This window comes from Pristiophorus japonicus, chromosome 6, assembly GCF_044704955.1.
Source record: "Pristiophorus japonicus isolate sPriJap1 chromosome 6, sPriJap1.hap1, whole genome shotgun sequence".
Lineage (NCBI taxonomy): Eukaryota > Metazoa > Chordata > Chondrichthyes > Pristiophoridae > Pristiophorus > Pristiophorus japonicus.
The window spans coordinates 192,636,437-192,659,495 of NC_091982.1; the positions used below are offsets into that span (position 1 = coordinate 192,636,437).

The 23,059-nt window shown below is 49.0% G+C and overlaps 1 long non-coding RNA gene across 1 annotated transcript in view; it reads left to right on the forward strand.

Moving 5' to 3' along the window:
* The first annotated feature begins 1,946 nt into the window (after positions 1-1,946).
* Positions 1,947-23,059, forward strand: part of LOC139265337 (uncharacterized) — a 33,641-nt gene continuing 12,528 nt past the window's right edge. Inside the window, exons 1-3 of the long non-coding RNA XR_011593535.1 lie at positions 1,947-2,058; positions 18,484-18,660; positions 18,926-19,213. This is a non-coding gene — a long non-coding RNA (uncharacterized lncRNA). The remainder of the gene's footprint in view (positions 2,059-18,483; positions 18,661-18,925; positions 19,214-23,059) is intronic.

Below are 23,059 nucleotides of genomic sequence, written 5' to 3' on the forward strand. Positions count from 1 at the left end.
GGTTGGTCCAGTTAAGTTTCTGGTCAATGGTGACCCCCAGGATGTTGATGGTGATGGATTTAGCGAAGATAATGCCGTTGAATGTCAAGGGGCTGTGGTTAGACTCTCGCTTGTTGGAGATAGTCATTGCCTGGCACTTGTGTGGCACAAATGTTACTTGCTACTTATCAGCCCACGCCTGAATATCGCCAGGTCTTTCTTTGCCTTTGCTCAGTCCTCCAAGTGGTGTTCAACATGGAGGAGTACAGATTCATCAGCTGAGAAAGGGTGGTATGTGTAATCAGCAGGAGGATTCCTTCAGCATGTTTGACCTAAATTCATGAGACTTCATGGGGTCCAGAGTCAATGATGAAGACTCCCAGTGCCACACCTTCCTGACTATACTACTGTGCCGCGACCTCTGGTGGATCTGTCCTGCCAGTGGGACAGGACATATGCAGGGATGATGATGGAGGAGTCTGGGACATTGGCTGAAAGTTATGATTCTGTGAGTATGACTATGTCAGGCTGTTGCTTGACTAGTCTGTGGTACAGCTCCCTAAACGACATTAGTGAACCACATGGTTTTTTATGACAATTCGATAGTTTAATGGGCCTCAATTTTGGCCAGGAGTGCTCTGTTTTTTTTGGAGTAACTTGGTTTTTCTGGTGTAACTTAAAAATCCCCATTTTCCACAATCAATTTGCACTAGTGTAAGTGAGTTAGTTTCGATTTTTTTAGTTCAGATTTTTTTCTCAAAAGGGGGCGTTACCAGCCACCTCCGCCAATTCAGTCCATTTAGGCAATTTGGCCAGCTAATAGTTACTCCAAATCCACTTAGGCCAGCGTATGTGGCCACTTCAGAAAACCCTTGCGGAGAGTTAAAGAAATCGGCGCAGGTAGGTACCGCGGAGGCCATTCGGCCTGGGATAGGGGAGGGAAGCGGAGTGGACCTGCCTGCACCCAAACCACCAAGCCTTACAAACCACCAAACCTTGCAAACAAAAAGTAATAAGAATTCAATAAGAAATAAAAAATTGAAGTAAGTCCTACCTTCATCTTCAAACTCGGCCTGGGAGGCCACTCCGCCAGGGCTAGGGGCGGGCAAGAGAATGGAAAGTGCTCCTGCCTATCAATTCTATTCAGTTTCTAAGAGATGGATTGCACCAGGAGGCCACTCGGCCAGGACTAGGGGCAGGTGGGCAGGAGAACTAATAGAAATCATCCAGGCAGGGGTACTATCAGTTCTCCTGCCCTCCCGCCCCAGCCCTGGCCAGTGGTCTCCCAGTGCGATATAGATGTGAGCCAATGAATTACATTTTACTTTTTTAGCAATTGCTTCACCTCGTCACACTACTTTATTCATCTGCTGAAGGATTAAAAGCCCACCTGTCTCAAAGGTTTTAAACGAGGAATGTACGAAAGTTCAGACTTCCAGTGTGACAGTGTGCCATTGTTTTTTTTCTGTAAGCTACGAAAGGGCCGACTACTGCAATGACCCTGCCCACTTGTGTGTGTATGTGTGAGAATGAAGTGCTCACAGCTGAACTGCTTTCCCTGTGTGCCCAACATTTAGTGCAGCGTTACACTCACGAGAAAATGCAAGATCATCCAGGCAAGAGCACTATCTGTTCTCCTGCCCGTCCGCCCCAAGCCCTGGCCGAGTGGCCGAGTGGCCTCCCAGTGCGATCAATCTCTTAGAAATCGCACCGGGAGGCCACTCGGCCTGCGCTAGGGGCGTGAGCGATTCTCGTGTCCGGCATCGTGTCCCACAGAGCGGCTGCAGCAAGACATGGAGAGGCTGGGGGCGAGGAGCGATTCCAGTGGCCAGCATCGGGTCCCACAGAGCGGCTGCAGCAAGACATGGAGAGGCTGGGGGCGAGGAGCTACTGCGCATGTGCGAACACTCCACTGCGCATGTGCAGACGTCCCGGCACAGTTTTCGGCGCAGGACGCTGGCTCCACCCCCGACTCGACTGGCCACGCTGCGCGACCACAGGGAAGAGGCCGGACAGTGGTCAAAGTGGGAAGGAAATTTTTCGCCGCACTTCTAAACGGAGAAAAGTGCCGCATCTCCGGTAAGTGCACCAAAAAACAGGCTGGGCCAAAATTGAGCCAATGGTTACCATTGATACTAGCTTTTTATTCCAGATTTATTTAATTAACTGAATTTAAATTCCCCAGCTGCCATGATGGGATTTGAACTCACGTCTCTGGCTCATTAGTCCAGGCCTTTGGATTACTAGTCCAGTAGCATAACCACTATGCTTCCAGTCCTGGTATCTTAAAGGTTCCAACATGAAGAGCAGCAGTCTGCCACCAGCTTTGCTGTGGCCACTAGGGAACGCCTCGTAGGAGTAGTAGAGTTAGTGAACCTTCATTTAAACCGTGAGCTCTCTCACATTGACTGATTAGGTCAATGGGGAAGATGATTTCCTGGTTAGGCCTGGTTAACAGGGCATTGGTGACGTGCTTAATGCAGGTGTGTACTTCAGACTAGGATATGTGGGAGATGTCCTCTGTAAAAGCCTGGAATAAGCTATTGGCAAAGAAGTTAAGGGCTGTGATGACTCACAGGCACTGGCAAAGAATACACCGTGGTGCAGCAGGTCTTGTTGCATGAGATTGCAGAAGTCTGCAAATGCCAGCCTGGAAAAGCACAGCCTCCTGATGAAGTGCTACTTAGGTAGATCCAGGAAACTCACTGAGTCTGCACACTGTGTGCTGGTTATGGCCTTCTGTGAACAACCTCCCTCACCTGCTGTCTTCTAATATGCCCAACTTCTGCTGATACTGCTGCTCCTCTTGCTCCACCATTTCCTCCACTCAAATCAAAACCGGCAATAATCGTACCCCTGATAAGCAGTAAATCACCCTTAAAGTAGCTATGTAAGATATCAGCCATATCTTGGAATTCTAATCAAATCTGCCCTGTAGAATCCCTCAATGACTCTATACATTTCTTCATGGCCCTTTGGCTCTTAACATAGCTGAAAAAAACCTTGCTATCACTACTGCCATTCTCTTCTTCACTGCTCTTTTAGCTGATCTTGCACCCTAAGTTGAGTCCAATATTTATCCCTATTCTATTTTAAGTTATTTGCTTTACACTGGCTAAAATATGTCTGCTTCAATTTAATTTGTTTAAGGACATGACTAGTTAGCCATTTTGGTTTCATTTTACCATGTGCCTTTCTTTTGCCTCTAGGGACATATATGGCTGCAAAAGAATGCTTTTAAATTTATTCCAATTTTTTTTTCAGTGCTGCATTATTTCCACCTAGTTAGAGTTCTACAGAAAGGAATGAATGGGAAGTAGTCCACAATGCTACAACTGCATACAATAAGAATGAATGATAAGTGGTTCAGCAACATTGGGATTCTATACAATGAGAACGATTGGGAAATGGTTCAGTAATGTTGGAATGCTGGGGATGATTTTAACCATGCCCATCTGGCAGAAACTTGCCCGCCAACCTCCCTCTCACTTCCTGCAGTCTTCCATTTTAACTTGCTATTCTGAGCAGGCGGGAAGAACACCCACCGGAAACCAGCGGTGTTCTTCTTTAAAAATGTAGATTGGTTCCAATTATGTCATTGCTGTTTTAACCAGGAGGGAATCCAATTATCCTATCCTATGTCACCAATGTGATATCTTCTTTACGACATCACTAAAGCACATACACTCAAGATGGCTTCAATCTGGAACTTTCTTTTATTGTAAACACCAGTGGTTGCATTACCACAGTAATCCACTAGGTGGAGCTATATATTACAGCCCTCCCACTTGGTCAACCGAGCAGGACAAAGCGCCTGAGCTAGATGAGGTGCAAACACACAAATTTAAAAAAAATCTTTCCTTGAGGGGTCAGGAGGAGTTGGAGAGCTCCTCCGGGCCCCATAAGGAAAGTTTAGACCTCCCCTGACCTGGGCTCCCCCACACCCTCCACCTCGAGGCCCCTTTCAAAATCCTCTCTCTGTGACTTACCTGAATGGTGGGGAGCAGTCGTTCAATCCCCAGTGGTGGATTCCTGCCGCCCAACATTCCGTTCTTGACCACTGACCAGCTGCTCCTTTTAGCTGATTTTGTGCCGGCAGCTGACTGAGGGCTTGCCACCCTTGTGCATTTCCATATAACCCCTCTTACGCGTGCCAACTCTACTACTGCACCTCAGTGTCTCCCCTGTGGGTGCCTCATGGATCTGGGAAGGCTGCTGTGATCCCTGCGTGGAAGCTGCAGCTGTCCTTCTAGGATGCCCTCGACCAGCTTTGTGCCTGGAAGGCCCGGCTGCAGACTGGTCAGCACCCTCCTGGGTGGGTTCAGTCTGGCTTGGCTCAGACGAGGCCATGCATGGAGGCACTGGCTGAGTGACAGGTCTGGGGCCCGGAATGCTGCGATCCTGAGGGAGCGCATCATCCGTATCCTGGTCCGAGGAGCCTGAGTCACTTACGGGGGTCGGCATGATACCACCACCACCAATCTGAGATGTCGGGTGGCATCTAGCTGAGACTGCATAAGAACAGCCACATTCTCAAAGCCACCAGGTATGACAGCACTTAGACACTCCACAGAGTGCATAAGAGCATTCTGAGCTTCCAGGGCCACGGCCATCCTCTCCTCACCAGCACCAATGCACTCATTCCCTTGCGCCTGTGCTGAAATGGTAGCTGCCACATCACCTGCAAGTTGCGGCCTCACATCTGGATCCACACGGTCTCTCTGGGAGTCCACCATCGCCTGCACATTGGCAATGATGGAGTGTGCAGAGCTGTCGATTACGTGGGAGGCGGACTCCTCCACGCTCCTTACCACTTCTGACAACCTCTCTGGCACCCTTGCCAGTGCCCCCAACATCTGGGAATGATGGCCTCCACCCTTCTGTCATAAGCCGCTACATCGAAGGCCTCGTCTGAGTCCTCCTCAGCAGAACTCCGGTGTGGACTCTTGCCCCGGAGAGATCACACCTGAGGTTGCCTAGCCCCATCTCCATGCTGCAGCCCGCTAGACCTCTGTACTTTCTGAACTAGATCGGACCGCATACTCCCAGTATCTGAGCTGGCGCGTATGGGTGGAAGCAGTGATGGGGTGCTGCCAGCAGTGTCCTTCTCTTCTTCCTCATGGGAGAGGTTTCCAAAAGATGGACTGAGATCCAAGGTGTCAGCAAGGCTGGATACCTCAATGTCCTTAATGGTGTCAGGATGTTGATCTGTCTCATTGTCATCAAGGGTCTCCTCCAGGCCTCGCGACGGTGTCTCAGGTGGATCATCTCCCTCGCCTTGGCTGGCACTCGGCCTCTCATCCACAAGCATCAATGGGAGACGGGCTGCCGTGAGCGGGAGGTAGGGGATTGACGCATGGAGTCTGCAACCAGCACACTTTTAAAAGGAAAGGCAGAGTGTGCGCTGTCGCTTTCAGGGAGAGATAGCAGTAAAGGAAGGCCTTCACATACCTATGCTGCCCACATCGACATCGCCAGTACCGGAGGCCACAGGTGGGGGGGCTCATCTGCAAGCATAAATGGGAGATGGGCTGCCATGAGGGGAAGGTGGGGAATTAAGACATGGAGCCTGCAACTAACACTTTCAGAGGGAAAGGCACAATAGGTGCTGGAGCATTCAGGGAAAGATAGCATTAAAGAAGGCCTTTCACGTACCGTCATCGGCATCGGCAGTGCAGTAGGCCACAGGGAAGGCATCATGTCTGCCAACGAGCGCCTTGACCCTCGCCTCCAAGGGTATGAGGATTTGAATGTCGGCCTTTAAGAAGGCTAGGCAGCAGCTGGCTCGTTGGCTGGAAATCACGATAAGGGTGAATTTCCCCGTGTGAATAGCGCCCCAATCAACTCACCCACACTGCTGCAAAGTACCAATTCGGAAGGGTAATTACCGCTGGAGGCCATTTTTGTTTAAAGGTGAAAAATGATCCATTGCCCGCTGCAACCACAGCAGCGCTAATCACGGGAAAAAGTGCACCAGCTTTCTGTCGGCACTGAATTTCGGCCCCTTTATCTCAAGTTGACCAAAAACGTAAGATGTTGAATGAACAGGTGTTTTTTGTTCATTTATGGTATGTTTGTAAAGCGCGATACAAATAAATGCGATTTTTAGCCGCTAGGATCAGTGTTGCTTCGTGTCATTGCCATCTAGTGATTTATGGAGATGTTACAATTTTGATGTAATTTTCATTTTTGTTTTACATCAATCCCAGTCATCACTAAGATTGTATGTTGTAATTTTCCTGAGCAACTAAATGCTATTGTTGAGGAATTTTAATTTCTAATCATGATAATATTAAAGGAGTAGGAAAAATTAGGGAAGCACTTACTTAAGTCGCTAACCTAATGCAAAAATTAAATAAACAGAATTTGCGAAGACCAGGTAAAGCTGATATTGCTTGGAATACTGCATACTCAGCTGATACAAACTTTTCCAAATTCAGGTGCTTGGCTTAGGCATCTTGGGCAGATAAAAGTATCAATTTGCAATGAAATTAATAGAACTTCTCTGGGACACAGTGGGCTGCCCCTGTAAAATATGCCACTAGAGCAATTCAGTAAGTGAGTGTAGGCCAAAAATCAATGAGCTGCAATCCCTGCAATGACACCAGGATCATACCCTCCAGTATTGACCTTGCCAGAGTTTGCAATGACAGTGGGTGGACACTTCCTTTGTCTGGGGCTATAAGTACCGACATAGGTACTTCTTAGGGATCCACCTGTCCCATGCTACTGGAAACTCCGGTGCCTGCTATCTACCTTGGGGGGGGGGGGGTGGGGGGTGGGGGCGGGTTGATGGGGTAAACCTTACCAAGCCCTCTCTGGGGAGTCCATGCTCTTTCCCCTTTAGGCCCCTGTATATAGGCGGCAGTAGGAAAGATTTTATTTAAATGTGCCTGTCTTTGGGGATTCAGGCCACTTCCCTAGCTTGGACTCCCCCAGTCGGACATCCTTGTATGCGTTTCCTGACTAGGAATCCCCAACCTCGGCCTCGTCTCCTCTGACACAGCTGACCTTGTAAGGGAGGCTCCGTCCGTTACAAAGCCAAGCAGGAAATTCCAACTGAGGTTAAGGTCTGATGTATCTGGGTCCTCAGCTGTTGTGGGCCTCATCCATTGGAATTACAGTGGGAATGTGGTGAAATGGCTGATGAAATTCTGCTCCCAAGTCTTCAAAGCAGCACGTGATAAACTAAGATATCTGGCAACAGTTTGGTTATTTTGTACCGAAAGTTATTCTTCTTAATGTTTTCTTTTGATATATGTTGATTTATTTTCTGTGTAAATATAGTTTGTCAATAAATAAATCTTCAGGTATGAAGTAGATTATTTGTTTAAACCATGATTTTCTACAATAAGACTACAGCATACAATGATAGTAAGATAAAGGCTGCAACAGAAGAGAAGTTACATGCTTCCATGATCTTGTCTGATTGACACAGTGGTCTTTTGGTTTAAAGTCACTGTTGCAATTAGGGTTCCTTCAGATACCTTTTCTTATACCAATACAAAAGCCAACTCCAATAGGTAGGCTCAACTATAAACTGAAGCACAACCTTGTGGGCAAGTTCACATTCAACTTTGTTTTTATGTACTTCATATATATCTAACAGAAGAAGAGGCACATTCCTAGCAGGTATCTGTAGAAAGTATTATGGGGTGGTATCTTTCCTAAGTTCTTTAAATAATTTCTTTGTTAAGAAATACAGAATGGAGCAAATAGTCATAAACTATGGCCAAAATATTAAATTTTTGTTGCAGATGGCTGGTATTATTTTTCTGTATTTCATAATCAAACTTCATCTGATAACTCCAGAAGCACAGCAAAGTTTGTTCTTTTATATAAAATGAAACACAAAGTTATTTAAAAACTCTTCATTAGGGAATTAGTGGAAAATATTGAAAGCCATCTCTATGTTCCTAATAATTCTTTGACTCACATTAAGAGATAGAGATGAATAATATTTTTTTTAAGTGAGATTCAGTGATAATATAGAAATGAACTGTTAGAGAAAATAAGTTCAGAGTTTGTCATCAGACTTTCCAACTCATGTGAATCCTGTGTGAACAGGCATCTCTTCTTGCACTATCCCAAATCTTTATTTTTTGGAGCACCTGTACTTCTAAATCATATACAGGTCATTAGTTCTAATTCTTTTGCTTTAACTTTAACTGATCTGCTCTCCATAAGCATGCTTGTGATTAAATGCTACCCATCTCTTCCCCCTTCAAGGGCTAGACTTTTGGCATAGATCGCTATCGCACATTTATGGGTGATATTTCCACCTTGAAGTAGCAGTAGTTAATATCTCCTTACTATACAGTATAAATGCACATGAGGCCCATACTTGAGAGAAGGTCACTCTGTGACCAGTAACCTTTATCAGCCAGCACTGAAGTGATGAAGATGGGTGGAGCATCCCCTTTTATACCTGAAAGTTCAGATTAGGAGTGTCTCCCACAAGTTCGCCACCTAGTGATCAGTGTTCTCACGGTGTACAATTTAGGTAAGTTTATACATGGGTTACAATGACAGTTGAATACATGACATCACCTCCCCCACAAAGTCTTATTGGGATCATAGGTTAAGTCTCTCTGGTGGTCTACGCTCCCTTGTAGAGCGCCTGAGTTGGGGCTCCGGTTGTTGGGCGCTGGCCTGAGTGTCTGCTGTTTGTGGTGCCTCAGGCCTGTCCGGACTGCCCACAGTGACTGGGCTCTCCTCCACTTGGTTACGGTGTTCGGTCACCTGTGGTGGACTGAACTCTACATCGTGTTCTTCTTCTGCTTCTTCTATGGGGTTGCTGAACCTCCTTTTTGTTTGATCCACGTGTTTGCGGCAGATTTGTCCATTGGTAAGTTTAACTACCAGAATCCTATTCCCCTCTTTGGCAATCACAGTGCCTGTGAACCATTTGGGCCCTGCAGCGTAGTTGAGGACAAAGACAGGGTCATTGACATCAATACATCGCGCCCTCGCATTCCTGTCATGGTAGTCACATTGTGACTGGCGCCTGCTCTCAACAATTTCTTTCATGGTGGCGTGTATAAGGGATAACCTGGTTTTGAGCATCCTTTTCATTAGCAGCTCTGCGGGTGGAATCCCTGTGAGCAAGTGTGGTCGGGATCTATTGGCCAACAGGAGGCGCGATAAGCGGCATTGTAGGGAACCCCCTTGGATTCTGAGCATCCCCTGCTTGATTATCTGCACTGCTCGTTCCACCTGGCCGTTTGAGGCCGGCTTGAATGGGGGGGTGCCATTCTGACATGGTTGATACCATTTCCTGCCACGAAGTCCTGGAATTCAATGCTTGTAAAGCACAGGCCATTGTCGCTGACCAATACGTCCGGTAGACCATGGGTGGCGAACATTGCCCGTAGACTTTCTACTGTGGCAGAGGATGTGCTTGAATTAAGAATGTCATACTCGATCCATTTGGAGTAGGCGTCTACTACAACCAAAAACATTTTTCCCATGAAAGAACCTGCGTAGTCCACATGGATGAGTGACCATGGCTTGGCGGGCCAGGACCAGGGGCTAAGGGGGCTTCCCTGGGTGCATTGCCCAGCTGGGCACACGTGTTGCACCTGCGAACACAAAGTTCCAGGTCTGCATCTATCCCTGGCCACCAAACGTGTGACCTGGCAATTGCCTTCATCATGACAATGCCCGGGTGCTCATTGTGGAGTTCTCTGATGAACACCTCTCTGCCCATCTGGGGCATGACTACTCAGTTTCCCCATAGTAAGCAATCGGCCTGAATCGAGAGTTCATCCTTGCGCCTGTGAAATGGTTTAAATTCCTCAGGGCATGCCCCATACGTGGCTGCCCAGTTCCCATTCAGGACACATTTCTTGACTAAACACAGTAGCGGGTCTCTATTTGTCCAGACTTTGTGATCTGATGGGCTGTCACAGGTGAACCTTCGCTTTCGAAAACTTCAACAGCCATGACCATCTCAGCAGCATGCTCGGTTGCCCCTCAGTGGTGGCTAGTGGGAGCCTGCTGAGTACATCGGTGCAGTTCTCAGTGCCCGGTCTGTGCCAAATTGTATAGTCATAGGCGGCTAACGTGAGTGCCCACCACTGTATGCGGGCCGATGCGTTTGCATTTATGGCCTTATTGTCAGCCAAAAGGGATGTTAGGGGTTTGTGATCTGTCTCCAGCTCAAATTTCCTGCCAAACAGGTACTGGTGCATTTTTTTTACTGCATACACACATGCAAGCGCTTCCTTTTCTACCATCCCATAGCCCCTTTCTGCCTGGGACAGACTTCTGGAGGCATAAGCTACCGGCTGTAACTGACCCTTGGCATTAACATGCTGCAACACACACCCGACCCCATAGGACGACGTATCACACGTTTAAGCAAGTTTCTTACATGGGTCATATAGTGTTAACAGATTGTTGGAGCATAACAAATTGCCTGCTCTATTAAAGGCCTTTTCCTGGCTGTCCCCGCAGACCCAATCGCGACCTTCGCATAGGAGCACGTGTAGCGGCTCTAACAGCATGCTCAATTTGGGAAGAAAGTTACCCAAATAATTCAGGAGCCCCAGGAACGAATGCAGCTCCGTCGTGTTATAGGGTCTGGGTGCTCTCTGGATCGCTTCCATTTTGGACGTAGTAGTCTGATCCCGTCTGCTGCCTGCCTGCCTGGTGAACTGTGTCCCGCGTTAACAATGTTAACTCCTTGTCCATTGGCTGCATTTAAGCCAAGATTTTTGTCAAACATCATTCTGGTCTCTTCCTCCCCTGAGATAAATGTCTGGGCCATCAAAGCAGCCGTTTCCAGAGTCAAGTCTTTGGTCTCAATCAGTTTCCTGAAAACACCAGCATGCCCGATGCCCTCAATAAAAAAGTCTCACAGCATCTCCGCTCTGCATGCATCTTGGAACTTACATAGGCTCGCCAGTCGCCGGAGGTCTGCCACGAAGTCTGGAACGCTTTGCCCTTCTTGCCGCTGGTGCGTGTAAAACCGGTGTCTCGCCATGTGCATGCTGCTCACCGGTTTAAAGTGTTCCCCGATCAACTTACTGAGCTCTTCAAAAGTTTTGTCCGATGGCTTCTCTGGCACTAGAAGGCCCTTCATCAGGGAGTACGTCCTGGATCCACAAACCGTCAGGAGATGAGCCCTGCGTTTGTCGGTCGAATCCTGTGCCAAACGTTCCTTGGTGACGAAACTTTGCTGTAGTCTCTCAATAAAATTGTCCCAATCATCACCAACACAGTACCTCTCGTCTGTGCTGCTAGTGGCCATGCTCGCGTGGTTTAAATCCCAGTTTCTCGTCGCCAATAATATGTCCTTACTATACAGAATAAATGCACATGAGGCCCATACTTGAGAAAAGGTCACTCTATGACCAGTGACCTTTATTATCCAGCACTGAAGTGATGAAGGTGGGTGGAGCTTTCCCTTTTATATCTGAAAGTCCAGGTTAGGAGTGTATCCCACAAGTTCACCACCTAGTGGTCAATGTTCTCACGGTGTACAACTTAGGTCAGTTTATTCATGGGTTATAATGACAGTTGAATACATGACAGTAGCGATAGCAGGTGGGCAGTTGTGGTCTATTCCATCGTGCAAGGCCGGCATCTCTAGCAACAGCCGTTCGGCGCATGTGGAATTTTTTTTTCTTTCTCGCTACTTCACTTTTCCTGCGATTCCGGAGATCAGGGGTCACCTGCACATGTACAGAAACATAGAAAATAGGTGCAGCAGTAGGCCATTCGGCCCTTCGAGCCTGCACAAACATTCAACATGATCATGGCTGATCATGCACTTCAGTACCCCATTCCTGCTTTCTCTCCATACCCCTTGATCCCTTTAGCCATAAGGGCCACATCTAACTCCCTTTTGAATATATCTAACAAACTGGCCTCAACAACTTTCTGTGGTAGAGAATTCCACATGCTCACAACTCTCTGAGTGAAGAAGTTTCTCCTCGTCTCGATCTTAAATAGCTTACCCCTTATCCTTAGATTGTGACTCCTGGTTCTGGACTTCCCCAACATCGGGAACATTCTTACTGCATCTAACCTGTCCAATCCCGTCAGAATTTTATATATTTCTATGAGATCCCCTCTCATTCTTCTAAATTCCATTGAATATAATCCTAGTCTGGGTGTCCCTGCACCGTACTGCAAACTCACACGAGACATGTACTGCAGACACAGTCACTACGTGACCTTAACCTTTATTCCCAGGTGACCCTGGGTGAGACCTCCCCTTTTATACCTGGAAACCCAGGTGAGGAGTGTCTCCCACAAGTACCCCCCCCCCCCCGCCCCCCGTGGTCAGGGTGTGCATTTCTAGGGTATAAGTACAGTGTACAGGAGTTGCATGAAGGTTACAGTTACATGAAGGTTACCATTGCATGATGGTTACATACATGACATCACCTCCCCCCTTACGTCTTTTTGTGTCAAAGGTTAAGTCTTTCAGGTGGTCGACGCTCTCTCGTGGAGCGCCGCAGTTGTGGCTCTGGTGGCTGAGCCTTGGCAGGTGTCTCTGTCACCTGACGTGATTCCGGCCTGTCCGGGCTGGTCGCAGGGACTGTGCATGCTGTGGATTGTCCTCGTTGCTCGTCCACTGGCAGTGGTGTGGGTGACATCTCATGCTCTTCTTCAGGTTCCTCTGTGTCTATGCTGAATCTTGTCTTTACTTGGTCCAAGTGCTTGTGGCATATCTGCCCATTGTTTAGTCTGACCACTATGACCCTATTCCCTTATTTGCCAATTACTGTGCCCTCAAGCCACTTGGGTCCCAAAGCATGGTTAAGAACAAATACCGGGTCATTCATTTCTATACACCTCCCTCTTGAGTTTCGACCATGGAACTCGGTTTGGGACTGGCGCTTGCCCTCAACAATGTCTGCCAGGGCTGGGTGAATGAGGGACAGCCGCGTTTTAAGCGTGCGTTTCGTGAGGAGTTCCACTGGTGGGACTCCCGTGAGCGAGTGTGGGCGGGACCTGTAGGCCAGCAGGAGGCGCGATAGGCGGTACTGAAGGGAGGATCCTTGGATGCACAGCATGCCCTGTTTTATGACTTGCACCGCACGTTCAGCCTGGCCATTGGAAGCCGGCTTGAACGGCGCTGTCCGGACGTGCTTGATACATTACCCAACATAAACTCCTGGAATTCATGGCTGGTGAAACACGGGCCATTGTCGCTGACCAGGATGTCCGGCAAGCCGTGGGACGCGAAAACCGTACGCAGACTCTCCACGGTGATGGATGTCGTGCACGAGTTTAATATGATGCACTCGATCCACTTCGAGTATGCCTCGACAACGATCAAGAACATTTTCCCCATGAATGGGCCCACATAGTCTATGTGAATACGTGACCATGGCTTGGTGGGCCAGGGCCACGGGCTGAGTGGGGCCTCCCTGGGGGCATTGCCCAGCTGGGCACACGTCGTGCACCTGCGAACCCAGTGTTCTAGGTCTGACTCAATACCCGGCCACCATACATGTGACCGGGCAATGGCCTTCATTAACACAATGCCAGGGTGCTCGCTGTGGAGTTCCCTAATGAACCCCTCCCTGCCTTTCCGGGGCATGACTACCCGGCTGCCCCATAGCAGGCAGTCGGCTTGGATGGAGAGCTCATCCATCCATCTCTGAAACGGTCTGAACTCCTCGGGGCACGCCCTGTGTGCGGGCGCCCAATCCCCAGTCAGGACACATTTCTTTATCATGGATAGGAGGGGCTCTCTGTTGGTCCAGAGTTTGATCTGGCGGGCTGTGATAGGGGAGCCTGCGGTGTCAAAAGCCTCAACGGCCATGACCATCTCAGCACTTTGCTCCCCTGTTACCCCCTCGGTGGTGACCAGTGGAAGCTGAGCGTGTCAGCGCAATTTTTGGTGCCTGGCCGGTGCCATATGGTGTAGTGATACACAGCCAGCGTGAGAGCCCATCGCTGTATGCGAGCTGACGCATTGGCATTAACAGCCTTGCTGTCGGACAACAGGGATGTTAACGGCTTGTGGTCCGTCTCTAGTTCGAACCGTCTGCCAAAAAGGTACTGGTGCATCTTTTTCACACCGCAAACACAAGCGAGTGCTTCCTTTTCGACCATGCCGTATCCATGCTCTGCCTGGGAGAGTGACCTGGAGGCATAAGCTACCGGTTGGAGTCGGCCGTCATCATTACCCTGCTGCAACACACACCCAACCCCATACGACGATGCATCGCACGTTAAAACCAGTTTTTTACAGGGATCATACAAAGTCAACAGTTTGTTGGAACACAGCAGGTTCCTCGCCTTATTGAAAGCCCGTTCTTGACAGTTTCCCCAAAACCATTCACAACCTTTATGCAGGAGCATGTGTAACGGTTCCCAACAATGTGCTTAAGTTTGGCAGAAAGTTCCCAAAATAGTTCCAAAGTCCCAGGAATGATCGCAACTCCGACGTATTGCCGGGCCTGGGCGCCCGGCGGATCGCCTCCATTTTTGACTCAGTGGGCCGGATCCCGTCTGCAGCAACCCTCCTGCCCAAAAACTCAACCTCTGGGGCCAAAAACACACACTTGGCCTTTTTCAGCCGCAAGCCTACTCGGTCCAGTCGGCATAGCACCTCCTCCAGGTTGTGGAGGTGTTCTTTGGTGTCTCGACCCGTTATAAGGATGTCGTCTTGGAATACGACTGTTCCAGGAATGGATTTGAGCAAGCTTTCCATGTTCCGCTGAAAGATAGCTGCCGCCGAACGAATGCCAAACGGACACCTGTTGTAGATAAATAATCTCTTGTGCGTCATGGTGGTGGTCAGAAGCTTGTATTCTTCAGCCAGTTCCTGAGTCATGTAGGCCGAAGTGAGGTCCAGCTTCGTGAACAGCTTGCCACCTGCCAGCGTGGCAAAAAGGTCCTCCGCTCTCGGGAGCGGGTATTGGTTTTGCAGCGACACTCGGTTGATGGTGGTTTTGTAGTCGCCACAAATTCTGACCGAGCCATCTGCTTTAAGGACAGGAACGATGGGACTTGCCCAGTCAACGGCTGAAATTATGCCCTCTCTGAGCAGCCTGTCCAATTCACTTTAAATTTTCTCACACATCACATACGGCACCGCTCTGGCTTTGTGGTGCACTGGTCTGGCGTCCGGAGTGATGCGTATCACTACTTTAGTGCCCTTGAACATTCCGACACTGGGTTGAAACAGTGCCACGAATTTTTGTAGGACCTTTGAGTATGGACTTCGCTCCACAGATGAAATGGCGTGCACATCCCCCTATTTCCAATTCATCTCGGCTAGCCAACTCCTCCCCAAGAGCGCGGGGCCATTTCCCGGGACGATCCAGAGTGGCAGCCAGTTCTATGATCCATAATGCTTTATCACCAAGTTTGCACTGCCTAGCACTGGGATTATCTCTTTGGTGTACGTCAATGCGTTCCAGTTTGGGCCTGCTAGCTCTGTGTGGCCATAGTCTCTCAAATTGTTGGTCGCTCATAAGTGACTGGCTAGCTCCTGTATCCAGCTCCATGCGCACCAGGATGCCATTCAATAAAACTTTCATCATCATGGGTGGCGGTTTAGTGCATGAGCTGTGGACGTCAGCCACGTGAACCTGCTGAACTTCAGCATCTATCGCTTTTTCCCAGGCATCATCCTGCATTGCAGACCCCTTGTCTGGTTCCTCTGTCTCACAGATTAGCCTCACCACTGCATTTTTGCACATCCTGGCCAAGTGTCCACTGACGTTACAAATCCTACTGGTATATTGCTGGAATCTGCAGCTTTTCGCAGTATGTCTGCCCCAGTATCTCCAGCATGAGCTGAGATTGTTGTTAACAAAGGGACTGTTACCAGGCATTCCTCTCTGATTGCCCATTTGGTTGTTTCTAAGCACTCTGATGGTGGGTGTTAATGGTCCCATCGCGGGATGCATTGTTCCTCGTGATGGCGTGAATCGCCAATCCCCTTTCCATTGTCCCTGTTACGGGCCCACCCTAGAGTCTGTTGCTGCCTGGGCGGTTTCGAAATGCCCTTGCCTGCCTGCGGGGTCCCTAGCCGTGTTCACAATGTTAACTCCCTGGTCCATCGCCATGTTGGGACCAGGGCTGCACGCGTAAATTAGCTTGGTCTCCTCTTCCCCTGCCATGAAGGTCTGAGCTATCAACGCCGCCCCTTCTAAAGTCAAGTCCTTGGTCTCTACGAGATTCCTGAAAATCCCGGCGTGATTAATGCCCTCAATGAAAAAGTCCCTTAACATCTTCCCCCTGCAAGCGTCTGTGAACTTACAGAGACTGGCCAAGTGTCGCAGGTCTGCAACGAAGTCTGAGATGTATTGTCCTTCCCGATGCCGGTGTGTGTTGAACCGATGCCAGGCCATTTGTACGCTACTCGCTGGCTTGAGATGCTCACTGATCAGCTGGCTGAGCTCTTCAAAGGACTTGTCCGCTGGCTTTTGGGGTGCAAGCAGGTCTTTCATCAGCGCATACGTCTGTGTCCCGCAGCTGGTCAGTAGATGCGCCCTCCGCTTGTCAGCCGCTGTCGCTCCCAGCCAGTCCTTCGTGACAAAGCTCTGCTGGAGTCTTTCCACGAAGTCGTCCCTGTCCTCACCCACACAGCAACGTTCCTCTGTGCTACCGGTGGCCATCCTCATGGTTCGGTGATTCCTGTTTCTCGTCGCCAAATGTGGTGTCCCTGCACCGTACTACAAACTCACACGAGGCATGTCCTGCAGACACGGTCACTACATGACCTTAACCTTTATTCCCAGGACCAAGGAGTGCTGACCCTGGACCTCCCCTTTTATACCTGGAAACTCAGGAGAGGAATGTCTCCCACAAGTTCATCCCCTGTGGTCAGGGTGTGCATTTCTAGGGTATAAGTACAATGTACAGGAGTTGTATGAAGGTTACAGTTACATGAAGATTACCATTGTATGATGGTTACATACATGACATAGTCGATCCAGTCTTTCTTCACATGTCAGTCCTGTCATCCCGGGCATCAGTCTGGTGAACCTTTACTGCAATCTCTCAATAGCAAGAATGTCCTTCCTCAGATTAGGAAACCTCCCTGCTCCTATGCTCAAATCCTCTGGCTATGAAGGCCAACATGCCATTTGCTTTCTTCACTGCCTGCTGTACCTGTGTGCCAACTTTCAATGACTGATGTACCATGACACCCAGGTCTCGTTGCAACTCCCCTTTTACTAATCTGTCACCATTCAGATAATAATCTGCCTTTCTGTTTTTACCACCAAAGTGGATAACCTCACATTTATCTACATTATCTACCGCATCTGCCATGTATTTGCCCACTTACCTAACCTATCCAAGTCACTCTGCAGCCTCTTAGCATCCTCCTCACAGCTCACACTGCCACCCAGCTTATTGTCATCTGCAAACTTGGAGATATTACATTCAATTCCTTCGTCTAAATCATTAATGTATATTGTAATAGCTGGGGTCCCAGCACTGAACCTTGCGGTACCCCACTAGTCACTGCCTGCCATTCTGAAAAGGACCCGTTTATTCCTACTCTTTGCTTCCTGTCTGCCAATCAGTTCTCTATCCACATCAATACATAACCCCAATACCATGTGCTTTAATTTTGTACACTAATCTCTTGTGTGCGACCTAGTCAAAATCCTTTTGAAAGTCTAAATACACCACATCCACTGGCTCCCCCTTGACCACTCTACTAGTTACATCCTCAAAAATTTCTAGAAGATTGGTCAAGCATGATTTCCTTTTCATAAATCCATGCTGACTTGGTCTGATCCTGTCACTGCGGAAGAGGGATGGTGCGGGCAGGGAGGTGGGGGGAGAGAGAGAGAGTGAGACACACATGCTTGGAACAGAGCAAGTGGAGAGAGAGGTATCAAATATTCGAGGTTTTAAAAGAAAAAACAATCTTATAAACACATTTCAAATAAAAATATGGACATAGAAGAAGTATCAAGAATGACTTGGGTGAGGTGGCTGAGGTGGGAGGGAGAAAAAGGGCCAAACATTTTTCAGATGAGGCCAATGTGCCCATGGTCCACAAAATTGAAAGTAGATGAACCCAGTTAACCCGGGTTGGGCATGGGAACCCTGTCCACCCTCACCCCCCCCCAAATGTTTACCAATGGATATGGGCGAAGATCGCGGAGGTGGTGTCGTCGGCCGCCCACGATTATTGGGAGCTGAGCCAGTGCTGCAAGCGCTGGAACAACCTGGTTGTGTCTGTGATAGTAAGTACTAACTTTAATAACTTTATTAACTTTAATCATGCACTGACTCATTACTTAAAATGTAAATCTGCCAGATTGTAATTAAGCTTGGTAAGCAGGGTAAGCTTGATGTCACGCATTACTTCCTATCTTATTACATTGCTTCTCTGAATGTAGATGTGTTAATCATGCATCAATTGTATCCTAACTGTATTAGCATATAACATATAACATTAATGGGAAATTGATGAAAAGCATTGGCGATGGCTAATTGTGGATGTCTATGTGTTCCGTAATAGTACCTGGGCAATTAGCTTATACTATGCTCTTGTCATCTTTGCAAAAGAAGATATCTGCCAATTGTGTGGAGTGTCAGCGCACGGGAGGAGGGCTGGCAGAGTTGTCAGAACTGACCGACCTCGAGGAGCGGGTCGCAGCCCTCGTTGGAGTTTATAATCGTTCGGCCACCCGCGAATGGTGCAGATCCGGTTGTGGTGCCAGATAAGTAATGTATAACCCCCGGGTAATTTAATGTAATTTAATGCTATTTGAGTATAATATATGAATTATGTAATGTAATGTAATTTAGTTAATGTTGGAATCATGAAATATTATAATGCCATGCAGTTTCTGTACTTCCTGTTCATGTTAATTAAATGTAATGTCTGTCGGTGATATCTAATGCAGCAGTGTTGCTCCTCCTACATATGCCTGCGCAGCATAAGCATTCTCATGTCACCCTGGCCCTCCCCTCCTCTTCTACTAACCTCTCATATTATGTTTTCTAGTTTCCCAAGAGTATCGGAGAAATTTGGAGCCCCCTGGAGCGTCGCCCCTTTTACTTCAAGTGGTGCTCACCACCGGAGACGAGACCACAGAGGAGGATCGTATGGATGAGCCTCAACCCAGCTGCTCAACCCAACATGTGGAGGAGGGGGACTCGAGGACTCAAGGGTCTAATCTAGCTGCGGCCATCTCTTCCTCAACCAAGGAAGTAGTGGGACCAAGCGGCTTGCAGCAGGGCACACCGTGTGGTCCAGCACCTACGACAAATCCACGGAGCTTGATTCGGCAAGGTAGGCATGCTCAGAGACAGACAGACGTCAACCTGGACATGGTCTCACTGTCGAGGGCGAGCGTCGACGTTGGTCGAGAACTCCTCCAGGTGATAGATGGGTTAACCGGCAACATTGCCACACTTTCAGCTCGTCATTCAGAGGACATGGTGCAGGTGATGCGATGAACCGCCGATTCCATCGATGCCATACGGCAGACGATGGACTCAGTATATGGCACTGCACCCCAATGTGCCGTACCACCTATGCCGGCAGCTGAGAGTCAGGAGGAAGTCCTCCCCCCCCCCCCCACCCAACAAGAGGGCTTGGAGTAAATGCGCGTAGGACCAGGGGCAGGGGCAATGTTAGGGGGAAAGGGTGTGTTACGGTCTGGGGGGGTAGAGGCAGAGGGAACTGTGGCCGCAGGTGGAAATTTTGACTGGTTGGGGGAGGTGGGTGGGTAGGTGGTGGTGTTGTTATCGTTATTTCAATTGATATAAAAAAATTGTTGACTGTTGGCGGTGGGGTGGGGGGTTAGGTATGGGTGCTTCTATTCTCAATGTTTGTGGGCTGGATTTTCCTTTTAAATCGCCCCGCCCGATCCTTAGCGGTGTTCCGGCGGTTGCGTCTCTTTCAACTGCCGGAATGCTGCTGGTGCGCGCGCTCGTGGTTTTTGGGTGCTCCATGTTGGCGGCGGCGAAGCGGTGCGGGAGCGAAGTGCAGTGAGCAGTGTGCGGCAGAGGAGGCTGATCCACTTGGGAATCTTCGGTTACCAAGGGTGGCTGTCAAGCTCTGACCCCCGAGAGGCGAGAGACTGCTGGCCTGAGATCGCTATGGGGGGAGGAGGGGGCGGGAGAGTGAGATCGCTGGGGGGGGGGGGTGTGGGGGGAGAGATTGCTGTGCGGGGGGGGGTGGGGGGAAGAGAGTAAGATCGCTGTGGGGGGTGGGTGGGGAGAAGAGTGAGATCGCTGTGGGGGTTGGGGGGGAGAGTGAGATTGCTGTGGGGGGGCGGGGGGAAGAGATCGCTGTGGGGAGGGGCGCGGTGAGAGTGATCGCTGTGAGGGGGGGGGAGAGAGATCGCAGTCGGGGGGTGGAAGAGATTGCTTTGTGGGGGCGGAAGAGATCGCTCTGGGGGGAGCAGAAGAGTGAAATTGCTGTGGGGGGTGGGAGGCGGAGAGTGAGATAGTTGTGGGGTGGGGGGGGCGGGTGGGGAGAGTGAGATCGCTATGGGGGGTGAGACAGACTGGGAAGTGAGATAGACTGGGAGAGGAGAGACTGCGGGGGGGGGGCACGGAGAGACTGGGGGGAGGGGAGACGGGGGGGAAGAGACTGGGGGTAGAGACTGGGGGGGAGAGACTGGGGTGGGGGGAAAGAGAGACTGCGGATGAGAGGGACTGGGGGTGAGAGAGACTGGGGGGAGGAGAGACTGGGGGGGGGCGGAGAGACTGGGGGGAGGGGAGACGGGGGGGAAGAGAGACTTGGGGTGAGAGAGACTGGGGGTGAGAGAGACTGGGGGGAAGAGACTGGGGGGAGGGATTGGGGTGGGCAGGGGGAATAGAGACTGGGGGGGAGAGTGAGATTAATGTGAGTGAGACTAGTGAGTGAGAGAGAGACTAAAGGAGTAAATAAGGCTTTATTAGATCATTTATATTATTGCCTAACACTAGAAAATACTACAATCCATTTAAAAATACATCAAACCATGGAGAACTATAAAGATCTGTGTAATATCAAACAAACGTGTCAGACTTTAATCTACATATAGATTGGGCTAACCAAACTGGTAGCTATACGGTGGAGGACGATTTCCTGGAGTGTATAAGTGATGACTTTCTGGACCAATATGTCGAGGAACCAACTAGAGAGCTGGCCATCCTAGACTGGGTGTTGTGTAATGAGAGATGATTAATTAGCAATCTTGTCATGCCCCTTAGGGAAGAGTGACCACAATATGGTAGAATTCTTCATTAAGATGGAGAGTGACACAGTTAATTCAGAGACTAGGGTCCTGAACTTGGGGAAAGGTAACTTCGATGGTATGAGACGTGAATTGGCTAGAATAGATTGGCGAGTGATACTTAAAGGGTTGCCGGTGGATAGGCAATGGCAAACATTTAAAGATCACATGGATGAACTTCAACAATTGTACATCCCTGTCTGGAGTAAAAATAAAACGGGGAAGGTGGCTCAACCGTGGCTAACAAGGGAAATTAAGGAGTGTTATATCCAAGGAAGAGGCATATAAATTGGCCAGAAAAAGCAGCAAACCTGAGGACTGGGAGAATTTTGTAATACAGCAGAGGAGGACAAAGGGTTTAATTAGGAGGGGGAAAATAGAGTATGAGAGGAAGCTTGCTGGGAACATAAAAACTGACTGCAAATACTTCTATAGATATGTGAAGAGAAAAATATTAGTGAAGACTAATGTAGGTCCCTTGCAGTCAGAATCAAGTGAATTCATAATGGGGAAGAAGGAAATGGCAGACCAATTGAACAAATACTTTGGTTCTGTCTTCACTAAGGAAGACACAAATAGCCTCCCGAAAACACTAGGGGACTGAGGGTGTAGCAAGGAGGAACTGAGGGAACTGAGGGAAATCCTTATTAGTCAGGAAATGGTGTTAGGGAAATTGATGGGATTGAAGGCCGATAAATCCTCAGTGTTATGTATGGAGAAAGAGTCAGACTGAACACTGTGAGCTCAAAGTAAAGTGTGACCTTAGTCTTTTATTGCAGGTCTCCAGAGTGCCTTTCCATCCAGTAAGGCCTCCTTAAATACCTGTGCTTCCAAGGGATTATGAGATCCCTTGGGACTCTAGGGGACGAGGCCTCTGGTAGCTGTACAGAGTATATACAAGTGTACATATAACAACACTCCCCCCGCAAAGTCAATAGTCAACCATAGTGCCCTGGGTGATCGTCTCGGTATGAAAGCTGGTATTGTTGAATCATTTGTTGGGCCCTGCTGGGCTGCTGTGGATGATGGGTTCTGCTTCGTGGTCAACCGTGGTGCCGGTTGCCACTGGTGTGTATGTTGGGGGATCAAAAAAGGTAGGGTCCAAGGTGGGATAGTCCGTAAATCTGAGTTTGATTTGGTGCAAATGTTTCCATTTGAAAGTTTGACCCGAAACACCCTGCTCCCCACTTTAACCACGACAGTGCCGGGAAGCCACTTGGGACCTTGTCCATAATTCAATACAAATACAGGATCATTGATTTCAATCTTGCATGACACATTTGCGCTATCATGGTATGCACTTTGTTGAAGCCGTCTGCTCTCTACCTGTTCATGTAGATCAGGGTGAACTAACGAGAGCCTTGTCTTAAGTATTCTTTTCATGAACAGTTCAGCAGGTGGGATCCCAGTGAGCGAGTGGGGTCTCGTGCGGTAGCTAAGCAGGACTCGGGATAGGCGAGTCTGCAGTGAGCCTTCAGTTACCCTCTTCAAGCCTTGCTTGATGGTTTGCACTGACCATTGGACGCTGGTTTAAACGGGGCAGATGTGACATGTTTGATCCCATTACGGTTCATGAATTCTTTGAACTCAGCACTGGTAAAACATGGCCCGTTGTCGCTCACCAGGACATCGGGTAAGCCGTGAGTGGCAAACATGGCCCGCAGGCTTTCAGTAGTGGCAGCAGACGTGCTAGCCGACATTATCTCACATTCAATCCACTTGGAATACGCGTCCACAACCACAAGGAATATATTACCAAAGAACAGGCTTGCATAGTCGACGTGTACCCTAGACCACGGTTTGGAGGGCGTAACTGCGAGCATGTATTACATCGGTGAATGCAGGACTCTAAGTCCGCATCAATACCGGGCCACCACACGTGGGATCTGGCTATCGCTTTCATGGGTGGG